Raw genomic sequence first — 13,472 nt, forward strand, 5'->3', positions numbered from 1 at the left:
AACCCCATGTTGGAGAATAACTTGTTCCAGAGAAAGACAAATGAATTCTGGAATAAGTAGAAAGATAATGTTTTTCTTTTTTAACAAAACACATACAATTAACATATAGCCAGTGGTGGAATGTAACAAAGTATTTTTACTTCGTTACTGTACTTAAGTAAATTTTAGGTATCTGCACTTTACTTAAGTAAAAATAATTGTAACTGTCAGCAAAACCGGCCAGTTTATGCAGACTGTTTTATTCTTTTATTTTAGGGTTGGGATATATATTGTTCTTATGTTCAACTACGGTTTGGGTTATTTTCAGTTTTATTTCGTCGTCTTTTACACGTAGCGACTCCCCTCGCATAATTACCTGCAGCAAAGGAGCGGACGGTTTTATTCGACACACCTGATCCCTCGTTTCCGCCCCAGAGCAATAAAATGCCTGCCGTGAGCCCGGAACAGATAGGAGCGGAAACCAAACCGGACGCCAGCTTCGTGGAACTTCTCGGACCTAAGAACCATCCAAACACCAATAGCTTAACACCCCTCGCCAAGCGGAACGAGGTAAGGAAGCTGGTCCCATTCACTTTGCTGCGGGTAGTGCGGAAGGGAGTCGCTGTCACTCTAACGAGTCAGATGTGTCTCACGTGGCGATTTGTTTGTTCATTGTATTTTAATGTTCGTATTTGGTTTTAATGATTAAAATCTTTGTAACTTGCAACTGTCATTACAGTTTTACGGTGCTACTACGGCAAGCCAGATGCAAAAATAAAGAGCCGTGTACATCAGTCAAGAGACTCAGAAGTTTGTGTGGAGAAGCGGGGGGCCGTTACAGTAAAACTCGTGGCTACACCGAAACGTCTTCCTGACTCGTGTCGTCACCCGAAGACACAAAACTTACACATCGACCGTCAGGCAAGACCGGATTGCGCATCACAGCGCACGCACTATAGTTGCTCTGAGAGACATGTGTATGGAAGTTGAATGAAGCTTTTCACATGTAAATACAAAAATGTTGTGGACTTTCCTGCTGTGTCAAAACTGATCACGAAATAATAATGATGATGATTATAACAACCAATGGTAAATATGTGTCATGTTGCAACATTATTTATTGTTTGTTTGAGGAGCGTAATCACTGTTTAAATTGCCTAGGATAGCTTGCTCAGCATATTTATAACGCATCCTCTTTTGTTTGTGCCTGTCAAGCCTTTTTTCCTTTGCTTATAATATTTATGTTGCATCCGTTTTGTACTGAAACTCTTGAGTATTCAACTGTTTGTAAATGTCTGGTCAAAGAAATAGCAGTTACTAAATTAAAGCGACTACTGGCAGAGGTTCCATTCAGGCACACTGCACATCACACCTAAAGATTAAGGTCCGAAAGTCAAATTAACAACGCAAGTAAAATAAAATGTCACTTAAAGCAGCAGCAACAAGTAAATCAGTTCCCATGCATCAAGACAGACCAGGCTCACGGCAAAAAATAATTCCTGAGAACATCCGAGAGCCGCATGAAAATACTTTTTATAAGGCCTATGAGTCCTGGAAATTGTCAGCAAGAGAAGTTCGGACTGAATTGAAAAACTACTGCTCTCCAGATGACCTCGACAAAATCCAACACAACATTACCACAAAACGTGACGCGGTGCATCATCACTATGAGCCACTCGTACGCAACCAAACCTCCACTTCAGATATCGTTGGTAAAATGGACACCTGCTCTGCTCTGACCGAAGAAATCCTTGCTCTTGTGAGTAATCGCAGAGACATCATCGATAGCAACTATAACGAACGAATTGAGAAGGAGAGAGTGAGAATAGTGCTGAGTAAGGAAGAGCATGGCTCCATCTTTGGACTTACCAATACTGAAACCGCATTTTCAGAAACATCACAGAACTCAGACCAATCAAATGCAATTTCCACAAGCTCTAGCAAACGACAAGATGCAGAAGCAGAACTCGCAGCCAAGCAAGCGGAGGTAAAGGCAACAAAAGACATTCTAGCTCAGCAATCCAAGCTCAGAATACTGGAAGATGAATGGAAACTTGAAGAGGCGGCCATGTTGACTGAATTGGAGCGGAAAAGGACAGAGAGACAATCAAAGCTAGAAGAGGAAAGAAGGAACCTGCAGCAGCTTAAGGCAGAGAAAGAAGTCCAGGTAGCAGCTGCTAGAGTAAGAGCATATAACAGTTTCGAAGATGTCCACCAAGATGGGATGAACCATGAATCAGTCGCTGCTCACCAGGAGACCAGATATGAAGCTCGGCTAAATTCAAATGAGTTACCATCTCAACCTCGACTAGCACCTTTGCGAGCAACAATATCTGAAGATACTGTCTCTCTGGCCCAAGCAATAGCAAGCGCACTAAGCATAAATCGCTTGCCTGTACCTGAGCCAGAAACATTTAATGGCGATCCTTTGAAGTTCACTGATTGGAAGATGTCTTTTACAACCCTTATCGATCAGAAACCTCTCTCACCAAGCGAGAAGATGTATTATCTAAAGATCTACCTCGTCGGAGAAGCCCGCAGAGCAGTGGAAGGGTTCTTCTATAGGAACGCTGAGGACGCATATACAGGCGCCTGGAAAGTACTACATGAGAGATACGGAAACCCTTTCCTTGTTCAAAAGGCCTTCAGAGACAAGCTCGCCAGATGGCCCAAAATCAGTTCGACTGATCCTTTAGCACTGAGAGATTTTACAGACTTTCTCCAAGGCTGCTCAGAGGCAATCCCACACGTTAAAGGTTTGACCATCTTGAACGATTGCGAAGAAAACCACAAGCTACTTCAAAAACTACCTGACTGGATTGTACGAAAGTGGGGCCGAATCGTCGACGATAACCTGTATAAATCGGGGGATTACCCCGATTTCAAAAGTTTCACAGCGTTCCTGAACAAAGAGGCCCAGATATCTTGCAACCCTATCACCTCCCCACATTGGATGAACTTTAAACCCACAGTCGAGAAGGAAGCCAGATCCCTCAATACAACTGCCCAATTAAAGTACACCACCCGAGATGCACCTGAAACGGCCGATTATAGGGGAAGACCCCCATGTGTGGTCTGCAAAGATGAAACGCATGGCATCGTCAGGTGCCCTTCTTTCTCTGCGAAATCTATGGAAGACAAAAAGGCATTCATCCACGAAAACCGCCTCTGTTTTGGTTGCCTAAGGAAGGGACACATCAATAAAGACTGTAGAGGGCGACATTCATGTAATGCCTGTGGTCGTAGGCATCCCACTTGCCTGCATGAGGAGTAGTTGAAAGGACCAGGGGACGCGACAAATAGTTTAAACCTGTGGCATATAGATAAATATCGCGTACATAACACTTCTTGATATTTTAATTGAAAGGGCCATTAGATATCTTTAGAAATCCTGTATAGCACAGTCGGGTGAAATGTTTATATCAGGATTTGGTGGGAGTGTAACTGTCAGCAAAACCGGCCAGTTTATGCAGACTGTTTTATTCTTTTATTTTAGGGTTGGGATATATATTGTTCTTATGTTCAACTACGGTTTGGGTTATTTTCAGTTTTATTTCGTCGTCTTTTACACGTAGCGACTCCCCTCGCATAATTACCTGCAGCAAAGGAGCGGACGGTTTTATTCGACACACCTGATCCCTCGTTTCCGCCCCAGTGCAATAAAATACCTGCCGTGAGCCCGGAACAGATAGGAGCGGAAACCAAACCGGACGCCAGCTTCGTGGAACTTCTCGGACCTAAGAACCATCCAAACACCAATAGCTTAACACCCCTCGCCAAGCGGAACGAGGTAAGGAAGCTGGTCCCATTCACTTTGCTGCGGGTAGTGCGGAAGGGAGTCGCTGTCACTCTAACGAGTCAGATGTGTCTCACGTGGCGATTTGTTTGTTCATTGTATTTTAATGTTCGTATTTGGTTTTAATGATTAAAATCTTTGTAACTTGCAACTGTCATTACAGTTTTACGGTGCTACTACGGCAAGCCAGATGCAAAAATAAAGAGCCGTGTACATCAGTCAAGAGACTCAGAAGTTTGTGTGGAGAAGCGGGGGGCCGTTACAATAATAGTGCATACTTTTTACTTTTACTCCGTTACATTTTGCAGCTATTATCTATACTTTTACTCCGCTACATTTCTACAATATGTGTCGTTACTCGTTACATTTTATGAACACAGTTTCGCCAAAATGTTGCCGTGACGGAGCGGCTCCGCCAGCGCTCCACACACGCACACACAGTCACACACGCAGCCAAACACACGCCAACAAACATTTCCACTCTTCCTGTTAAAGTTCGTAGTTGATCACTATCTAACCATCAGCTACCCTGTTAAGCGCTGGGCCGACGGAGGGTGCACACTCCACTCAGCTCCGCATCTGGGTTACACACACACACACACACACACACACACACACACACACACACACACACACACACACACACACACACACACACACACACACACACACACACAGTGGCCGGTAAGCAGCCGTCCGGACCACTCTGTGAAGAAGGAGGAGGAGACGTTTCTTTAGTTTTAACGCCGCCACTTTATTTATTGACTGTCCACCGGAGCAACACTCTCATCACCTCTAGATGGTCGTTCACTTCTTGTATTCACACACTTCTTGCGCCTTTCCCACAATACCCAGGTGCCGGGCTGCTGTGCTGTCGGTCACTCTTGTTTTTCTCAATGTTATAATTATTACTATTATGCAAAAATCCACCTTTCCACGCCTGAAAATAAACCAAATTTAGCACATACACATTTGCCACTAGTCCTCAACTGGATTTGTGTGCCAATAGGCAAAAAAGAGGGAGATAAACACAAGTCACAAACATACATGGGCTTCACTGTGTCAGGCAGCCATGAAAACAATTTTGCAACGGTAAGTGCACGAGCTGGCGCACAAATACACACACACACACACACACTTCTCTACAGTGCTCAATAGCAGACACACGGACCAATAGCTGATAGACAGATGACAAGTTACATCTAATCTTGGAATCTATTATTTTTCATAATTCATGGTACAAAAAAAACACTGACATTTAAAACATTGAAAATTCATAGCAAATGTAATTGCTATAACTCAGCAATTTTCATCAAATTATAGGCCCAGTTGAGCAGAAACTGTCATACACTTTGTCAGTGGTGATTTTAGCCTGAAATTTCTGGTGGGGCAATTTTGTATGACGTCATGTCACCGTCACAAAAATAGAGGTAGCTGATTATTATAAGCAGTAGGCCTATATAGACCAGTAAGATATACCATGGGCTGCATTTTGAGTGCCAGCAGGGAGCAGAAATCCTATTTCAAATACATTTCACATGCTCTAGCGCTCAGCCCGACACAAAGATGTTGCCTATAATACAGCATTAAAGTAAAATGATTGCAACGGAGTAAAAAGATTAGACAGACATATAGCTCAAATAACTTGCATTATTTATTAATTTATTATAATCAACATGAGGATGACATGCACCAGCTTCATCTGCACAACACTTTGTGTTTTCCTCCCTAACTAAAGATGGTCTGCAACTGTTTAGAGTCATTGCTAAGTGTCATGGATAATAGAGTTAATTTCTATATTCATTATATATTTTATATATTCCAATGAACACTTATTAGAACAATGGTTATCTTTTGCTTTCTGATTTGATACACTTGAATAGAAAAGAACCCAGTGTTTTATTTTTCTTCTTTGCCATAAGAAACAGAACACGCTCAGCTCAGCTGTGTCCTTCAGGCTCGTCCGTACCTAATAAAATGATAGGAAACCTAAAAGTATGGCATTATTGTTGACGCTGGAGTCGAGTAGCTTGCTGGGAGACGTCGTAGGGCCCATCTGAATAATCCCCAGTCTTCCAATGTTAACTGTGGCCTGTGTGGTTCACGCTGATTGGTGCTCCCATGGCACAGGTCTGACGCTTGCCCCGTTGTGCCCACAGCAGAGACGTACGGCAAGAGGGAAGCGTTTCACAAAGCCCAGAGCAGAGACGGACAGAAAAGTGTTTGACATAGCGAGCACACAGACAGAAACACACACGAGCACACAGACAAAAACACACACGAATCAAATTACTTCAAAACAAGACTATAATGCTTGTGAGTCAAGTTTATTCACACACACATTCACGCTACTTTGCATATAAAATAAAATAAAACATATTTTTGCCACAAAGTTCAGATATGCAGTATTTAGCTTTCTGCACAACAGCGCCACCTGCCCCTAATGTTGAAACGCCACTGCACCTTGTTGACACTGCATCCTCAGACTGTCTTTCCAAGAACATGTCAAATGTTCTTGAAAATGAATACAATGTAAAATAAAATCAGAAATTCAGCTCAAAGACAGACTTTTTCAAAATGTTTGGAAATTGATCATCATGCCACCAATTGCAGTGAATTGGAATACAACATCAGAATACAACTATATAAACACAACGTAAATGGGATTAAATGTTTCTTAAAATCAGGCGTCCCTCCGAGGTGGTCACTCCACCCGCTGTTGAGAGCCACAGTGAAGAAAACAATACTTTTAAAAAACGATCAGTTCCTTGGTTTGAGCCAGGCAGTCTTTATATGTTTGAACAGTGCCTTTATCAGTCGCAACAGAAGCTGGAAAGTGTAGTTTAAGACAGTGCAGTATCTCCTGAAGCCAAACCAAAGTTTCAGGGAAAGCCAAAACGGCAGGTCCGTCTGAGGCACTGTGGCCAATGACGGCCGACGAAGGAGCAGGGCCTCTAGGAAGGCAAATAAACAAATTAAGTAATTAAGATGACAAAATCAGAATTTGAGGATTTAACGTGACGCACCACCCTGTCAAGCCAAGGCACAGTCACAGCAACCCAGAGGGTGGGAGTCTCCCCAGCTGTACTGAATCCAGCTATAGTATTACATAAACAGTCAGCTGGAGTAAGTTAAACAAGAGACGGCAGACAACGTTACTTACCAAGCTGACGCACTACTGCACCCTGAAGGTCCCAGGCGGAGCGATCCCACGCCAGCAGTCAGTCGCACTGCGTTTGAGAGGGATATAAAGAGAGGCGGTGGCCGCGGCTACAGAAGTAGCTCTTCCACGCTATCCAAGACCCGGCTGAGAGGAGCTGAAACGGAGGGAGGGCAAGAAAAACAGGCCTGCCTCCTTCAATAGGGGGCGCATGACGTCGCCTAACGACCGGCGCATCACAACAACAGGTAGAGCGCCCCGCAGCGGCAGGGAGGGAGCGCGCATCTGGCTACACCACGATGCCCCTAAAAGTCTTTCACACGTACTCCAGACTGCTGCGCTTCGACGACCGCGAGACAATACACGTGAGTCAGTGAGCTCCAGGACCAGTGCTCCCCCTCCACTGCCTGAGTCAGTGAGCTCCAAGACCCCCCTCCGGACCCCTCCATCTGACACTTCTCCTCTCATCTTATCTCCTCCTCTTCTTCTCCCTAGGCCGGTGCCCTTTCCGACAGTACATGCCCAGCAAGCCGGAAAAATACGGGATCAAGTCGTGGGTGGCCTGCGATGCAAAATCCAGCTACACTTGGAAGATGCAAGTTTACACCGGAAAGCTGAGCGGCGGACACCGAAAACTGAACCAGAGGTTGCGGGTAGTGCTCGATATCATGGAGGGACTCCACGGTCGCAATTACTCAAGAAAAAGCTCCTGGAGAGTTTCGGAAGAACAAGCCCATAATCCCGACTGCTCGCGGTCAAGGGAAGAGAGGTGTTCTCATCCAAGTTCGCATTCACGCCCTTTGTGACTCTGGTGTCCTACATCTCAAAGAAAAACAGGGACGTGGTGCTCCTGAGCACCAGCATGCGGTTGTGAAGTCTGTGAAAGCAGCGGCACGCAGAGCTCTTGACCATGACATCGATGACGACGCTCGACCCGGGAGTCCGGCCATAGTTGCTGCCGCTTTGTAAGGAAAAATGTGCTTACCTAAAAACTCACTCCAACTCTAGAAAAAAATGATTAAATGCCGTTTTTACTGTAGGCTGATAACAACAAAAGTTTGTGATGTAATTAGTGCTGCACGGCGCTTCAGCGTCCGATGTGAACAGCCAAGCACCTGGGCGCTAGGGATTCAGCATCTTGTGTAAACCTGGCGTAATCCTCTGGTACAGGTGAAGGTGCTCTGAAGCACCTCTGAGCCCACAACAGCAATGCTACATACCTTATGTTTACACTCAATTTACTGACTAAAAAAAGTAAGTTGTCTTGGGGAAAATGTGAATCCTTGTAGAAATAGTTAATCTGAAACTCTGCAATGCACAAAAACAAGCTGGTCCTAGCACTCTCAGTGCCAATGGCAAACAGTAACAGTAAGGTAAAGAGCAGGCACGTGCACAGATAGACCCCTAGTGGTGCTCAAGCACTGGCCCTTTTGCCCTGTAGGAGAAAAGTGCCCTTCTGCTGGAGCCCAATTTTTTCTTCATTCATCAATATTTAAGAATGAAAATTACTCTCTCTGTCATCAATTCCAAATTAGACAAGTTCACTAGTTTTGTTTCATTTAAAATCGTAATTATTGAAATGATAGGTAGATCTTAAGTTGAGCTACATTCTGCAGTCTGGTGAGGTATATTGTGGTATATTATTAGTGTAATGCTGCTAATACTTCAACTCTGTCAGAAAACAGTAAACAAAAATGTGTGTGTACTGTGTTGTCAGCTTTATAGAGATTATGTAAATCACTCTTAGCTATTATGCACAACATTGATTTATCTCATTTACAAAATTTGCATCATAGTAAAGAAAAGAGAGACTCCAAAAGCAGAAGGACAGGGAACTGCAGCAAGCAGCTCAGGGTAGCAGCTCTCTTTTATATTGGATCAGGCCATCAACTAGTAAAACAAATGAGGGAGAATCAGTAAGTTTTTTGATTTATTATTATTATTTTTAATTTGATAAATAATTTGGCGATGGGTGCCCTTTTTTTTTTGGTTTGAGCACCTGCCCCCCAAAATGTCTGTGCACGTGCCTGGTAAAGAGTAAGGAAGCAATAATGGAGAATAAAAAAAACTGACAAGCAAACCGGGATGTAATTTCCATTCATTGATCTTAAGAGCTGGGTGTATGTGTGTCTCATCAACAGCACTTGCTCAGCAATGTGTGGGCTGCCTAATTAGTGTGTGTGTCTGTGTGTCAAGGACCCCCAGAATGTTGTTTTCCTCATTTGTGGTGACAAATAGCCAGCCTGTGGAGAAGTTGACCCTAACATCACATTTGGGCGTGATAGATGGGCACAGTTGCAGGATACTGTTTCTTATCCGAAGAAATGACCAGGTGGCATACTCTCTCTTCCCAGCACCATCTGGATGAGGCTGCCTGGATGTGAGGATATTACTGGAAGCGTATAGAGTGGCTGAAATGACTTATCCTGTAATTTTTTTCTCAGGAGAGACTTCGATTAAACGTTTTAACAACATTTATTGACATGCACACATTTACTTATGTGAATGTTATAGTCTTTGGGCATTTTGAGTGCCTCTACCTGATTGCATCAAGATTAGATGGGGGTGAAGCAGAATATAGAACAGGAATTCTCCCCAAAAGGAAAGAGAAGGGAAAGAAAGTGAAAATTGTGGATGACTTTGACGAAGAAGCGAAGTTGATAAATGATTCTTACGTTGTAAATGTAGGATTCTAAGCAATAACAGTAGAAATAATTCATACCTCGAATTATTTCTACGATAAATTGACGTATATTTAAATGAATAAATAAACGTATATTTATCATAAAAATGTATCGAGGTGATATAGCTCTTGTTAAATGCAACTGCAGCCCAAGTGATAAAGAAGACATATGAGATAAAGGTCTGGGAGACCAAACGAATTAAAGATCATAAATGAAAGAAATTAAGGTGATCAAAAAGATAACAAGGTGCATACGTGATATGGGGTCTAAAATGTAGAACATAACAAAAGTTCAGCAAAGAATGAATTAGAATGAATGGTCATTCAACCAACAACTCCAAAGACCAAATTATATAAAATCCAACAAAAATAATTAAATGATACAGCGACCGAAAGGAAATTAAGTTCAGTAATGACAAACAGAAATAAAAATAGAATGCTGAGTGCGTAATCTAAATGTAAAACTTAATAAAAAGGTCAGCGAAGGAACAAACTTAAATAAAAGTTCATTAGACCGAACGAATATTAAGGTCTAAGGACCAAATAATAAAAAAAATTCCAACAGAAGTTATATATTATTATATTGGGCGGCTGCTGTGGCTGAGGGGTGAAGTGGTCGTCCTCCAACCTGAAGGTCAGCGGTTCAATCCCCAGTCTGAACCATCTGCATGCCGAAGTGTCCTTGGGCAAGATGCTGAACCATGAATTGCCCCCCGTAGAATAACAAAGTGCTGCAAGTAGATGCACTGTATGAATGTGTGTGTGAATGGGTGAATGAGAAACTGTACTGTAAAGCGCTTTGAGTGGTCATCATCTGACTAGGAAAGCGCTATACAAATACAAATCCATTTACCATTTACCATATAATGGCACAGGGACCAACAGAAATTAAAGTCAGCTTGACGAACAAAAAGGTCCTTGTGATCCAAAAATAAACTATCGTACTGCAATGCATACATCACGTCCTTGCAAGGTCCAAAAACCATGCATAGGCACGTTGATTGAGGGATGGATAATGTCAAACGAAATAAAGGGTCAGCAAGGGAACAAACTCATTTAAAGGTAATTTGACCGAAAGAAAATTAAAGTCAGCATGACAAACAGAAATTAAGCTTCTGAGGCCAAACAGATGGGGTCATGAAGAACGTGAATGCAACCAGTGTGGAAAATAACCAAAGTGAAGATCTGAAGAAAGTGCATTTTTTGAAAACAGAAAGTTGCATATATTATTAGCACGACAAGTGAGCCAGTGAGCAGATAATATAATAAACCACCACCAGACTTACTGATATCAGGGTTTCAGAAATCTTTGATATGAATGGACAGGGTAATGTCGGGGTGAATAAAAGAGTTGAAGGCAGAAGAAATCCATAAGCCAATAAGAATTCTGCATCAAGAACTGACAGCATCCCGTGTAGGGCAGAGAGTTTAATAGGCTGTCTGCAATCAGGACAAGTAGGGGAAACTCTAGAGATGCCCTTTAAATGATAATTTAACTGCTGGATTGGAATATAAACTGGGAAAAGAAGGGTCATGACATCTTGCATTGAAAAGAATCCCTGGTTCTAGTCAATGAACCAAGGAGATTTAAAGTGCCAGACCTCCATAAAATAACAAATGAAGGCACAAACTATGTTTATGTGAATGGGTTTAAGAAGTATATAAAAAGAAGCATACAACAATGCAAATGTGCTCACGGCAAAAAAACCGTAGGTCTCTTGGGAAGAAGCTGCTAATCCTGTCCTCATGTAAATACTGGCTGATTCAAATATTGAATAAAACAAGTTGCTAGAACATGGAAAGGAGGAACTTGGATAGATAGGGCGGAGGCTTGTGAACAGATGCGTTGAAATGTGTTGACATTGAGCAGGAGCAATAATAAAATATTACATTGTAAATACTGTTTTTTTCTCCAATATCTGACTTGTGTACAGATTGGTAACAGCTAATCTGGTTAATGCAAAACATCAGTATAGGGAAAATATAATGAACCTGCTTACAATGATTCACTATGCAAGTGTTTTTGTAGGTGTGTTGTAATGTGATTACTGGGTATTGTCATAAAATAGGTTTCAGGAAATCAGATATGGATCAAACCAGCCTTACACAACCTAATGAGAAATGTTCATACTTTCTGCGTGTACGCAATATCGCTGCCGGATTCGTGACACCTGCGACAATAAATGAGACAATTTAATACATTTGATAAATGCGTTAGTACATTTATTTATTGTTGCCTATCAATACTTTTTTTTTGTTTTACCATATAATGCATTTTGTAAAACAGGTGTGTGTTAAAATTTTCTAGGACAGCAAGGCCTTCATTTGTGCGTACGCATGGTCTGAGGAAGTTCTGAAGTTCAAAAAGAGATAGCTAACATATACTGCATACTGCACAAACTAACCTAAAAAAATAAAGTTAGAAATCAAAATAATATATACCAAAATAATCAGCCAATTGATAAAGAATGTAAATTATAACTAGTTGTTGCCCTTGTGCACAGATGGTAAGTGGAGTATGCATAATTAGACTACAGACGGAGTCTGGTTACTAGTGTTTACGAAGTACACATTCCTGAAACATATACAGTACTACTCACTGCATGAAAAGAAGCGTTCGTGTCAATCTGTGTCGCAGAGAAGTGTTGGCACATCCTTCGGTTAACGACTTTCACACGTATCTGCAGGCAGCAAAGGAAACGCTCAGGGTTCCTGCAGTTGTCAAGCCTGTGAGCTGTTGAGATTTGACCCCCCCTGCTCCAACTCCTAGAGGACGCTTTCACATGCAAATGACAATGCTCTGAGCTTCACAAATGCAAATCAGTTTCCCTGAGAGCAGATAACACCAATGTGTAAGAGGCACCAACAAACTATCTGGCTGAGTAAACCAGGCTTAAAATAAATATTAAACCTGAAATTTTAAATTGTTCTTAAGTAAGTAAGTGTGCTATAATGAATTATATTGTATACCACGAACAAAGGTCAATGCAGTCAAAAGAAATGAAACAATGCACTTTATTTCAAATTTTTATTGTCATCCAAAACAATCCTAAATCTCAACAACTGTACAGAGTGGCATGATTACAGTCACTTTTTCAATTGTGCTGGTTAAATGCACAGAGGAAGTGTAAACCACACCTCTACCAGCAAATAAATGATGCTGGGTATGATCATCTGTGTCCTGTAAGCTCCAAACTTCTACTGGCTTTCCATAAAAATATCTGTCCTCCCAAAATACTGGCATCAAATTCACATGTCAATGGCAAACTAAGCTGTTCCATGAATTATAAATGGTACCTTTTCACCACTACTTTCAAAATTGCTATGAAACATTCATTGATTTAATGATTTATTTTTTCAGTGTAATATTTAATCCCCCATGGACTGCACAGTGACAAAACACAGCAGCCGGCTGTTTGGATACAACATACATCTCCACTCAGTTTGATTATTATTTTAAATATAAAGGAGACACAATCTAGAGCTTAAATTCCTTCATAATTTGAACTTCAATTGTCTAATTGTTGTTATTAAACTTTCTCAGTATTCCATTAAAACAGTCAACACTTTTATCCAAAGCGACTTACAATAAGTGCATTCAACTATAAGGTTACGAACACATAACAGCGTGAATCATGTGTGTAAATGTACTAAACACCACAAAAAATAAACCTGGCCTCAGTCAAATACTTATCCCATATGAAGTAACCGCTGCTCACGTCACCCGCTCGCGTCATCAGCTGATGGACTCGTCCAATCAGAGCCTCGTAAACGCCGTGAGGCAGCGTCGAGTGTCCCGCAGACAGGAAGCGGGTCGTGTTTAGCTTGTCCCGTACGAGTGACTCTGTTTTCGG

The sequence above is a fragment of the Limanda limanda genome, chromosome 17 (assembly GCF_963576545.1).
Source record: "Limanda limanda chromosome 17, fLimLim1.1, whole genome shotgun sequence".
Taxonomy (NCBI): Eukaryota; Metazoa; Chordata; class Actinopteri; order Pleuronectiformes; family Pleuronectidae; genus Limanda; species Limanda limanda.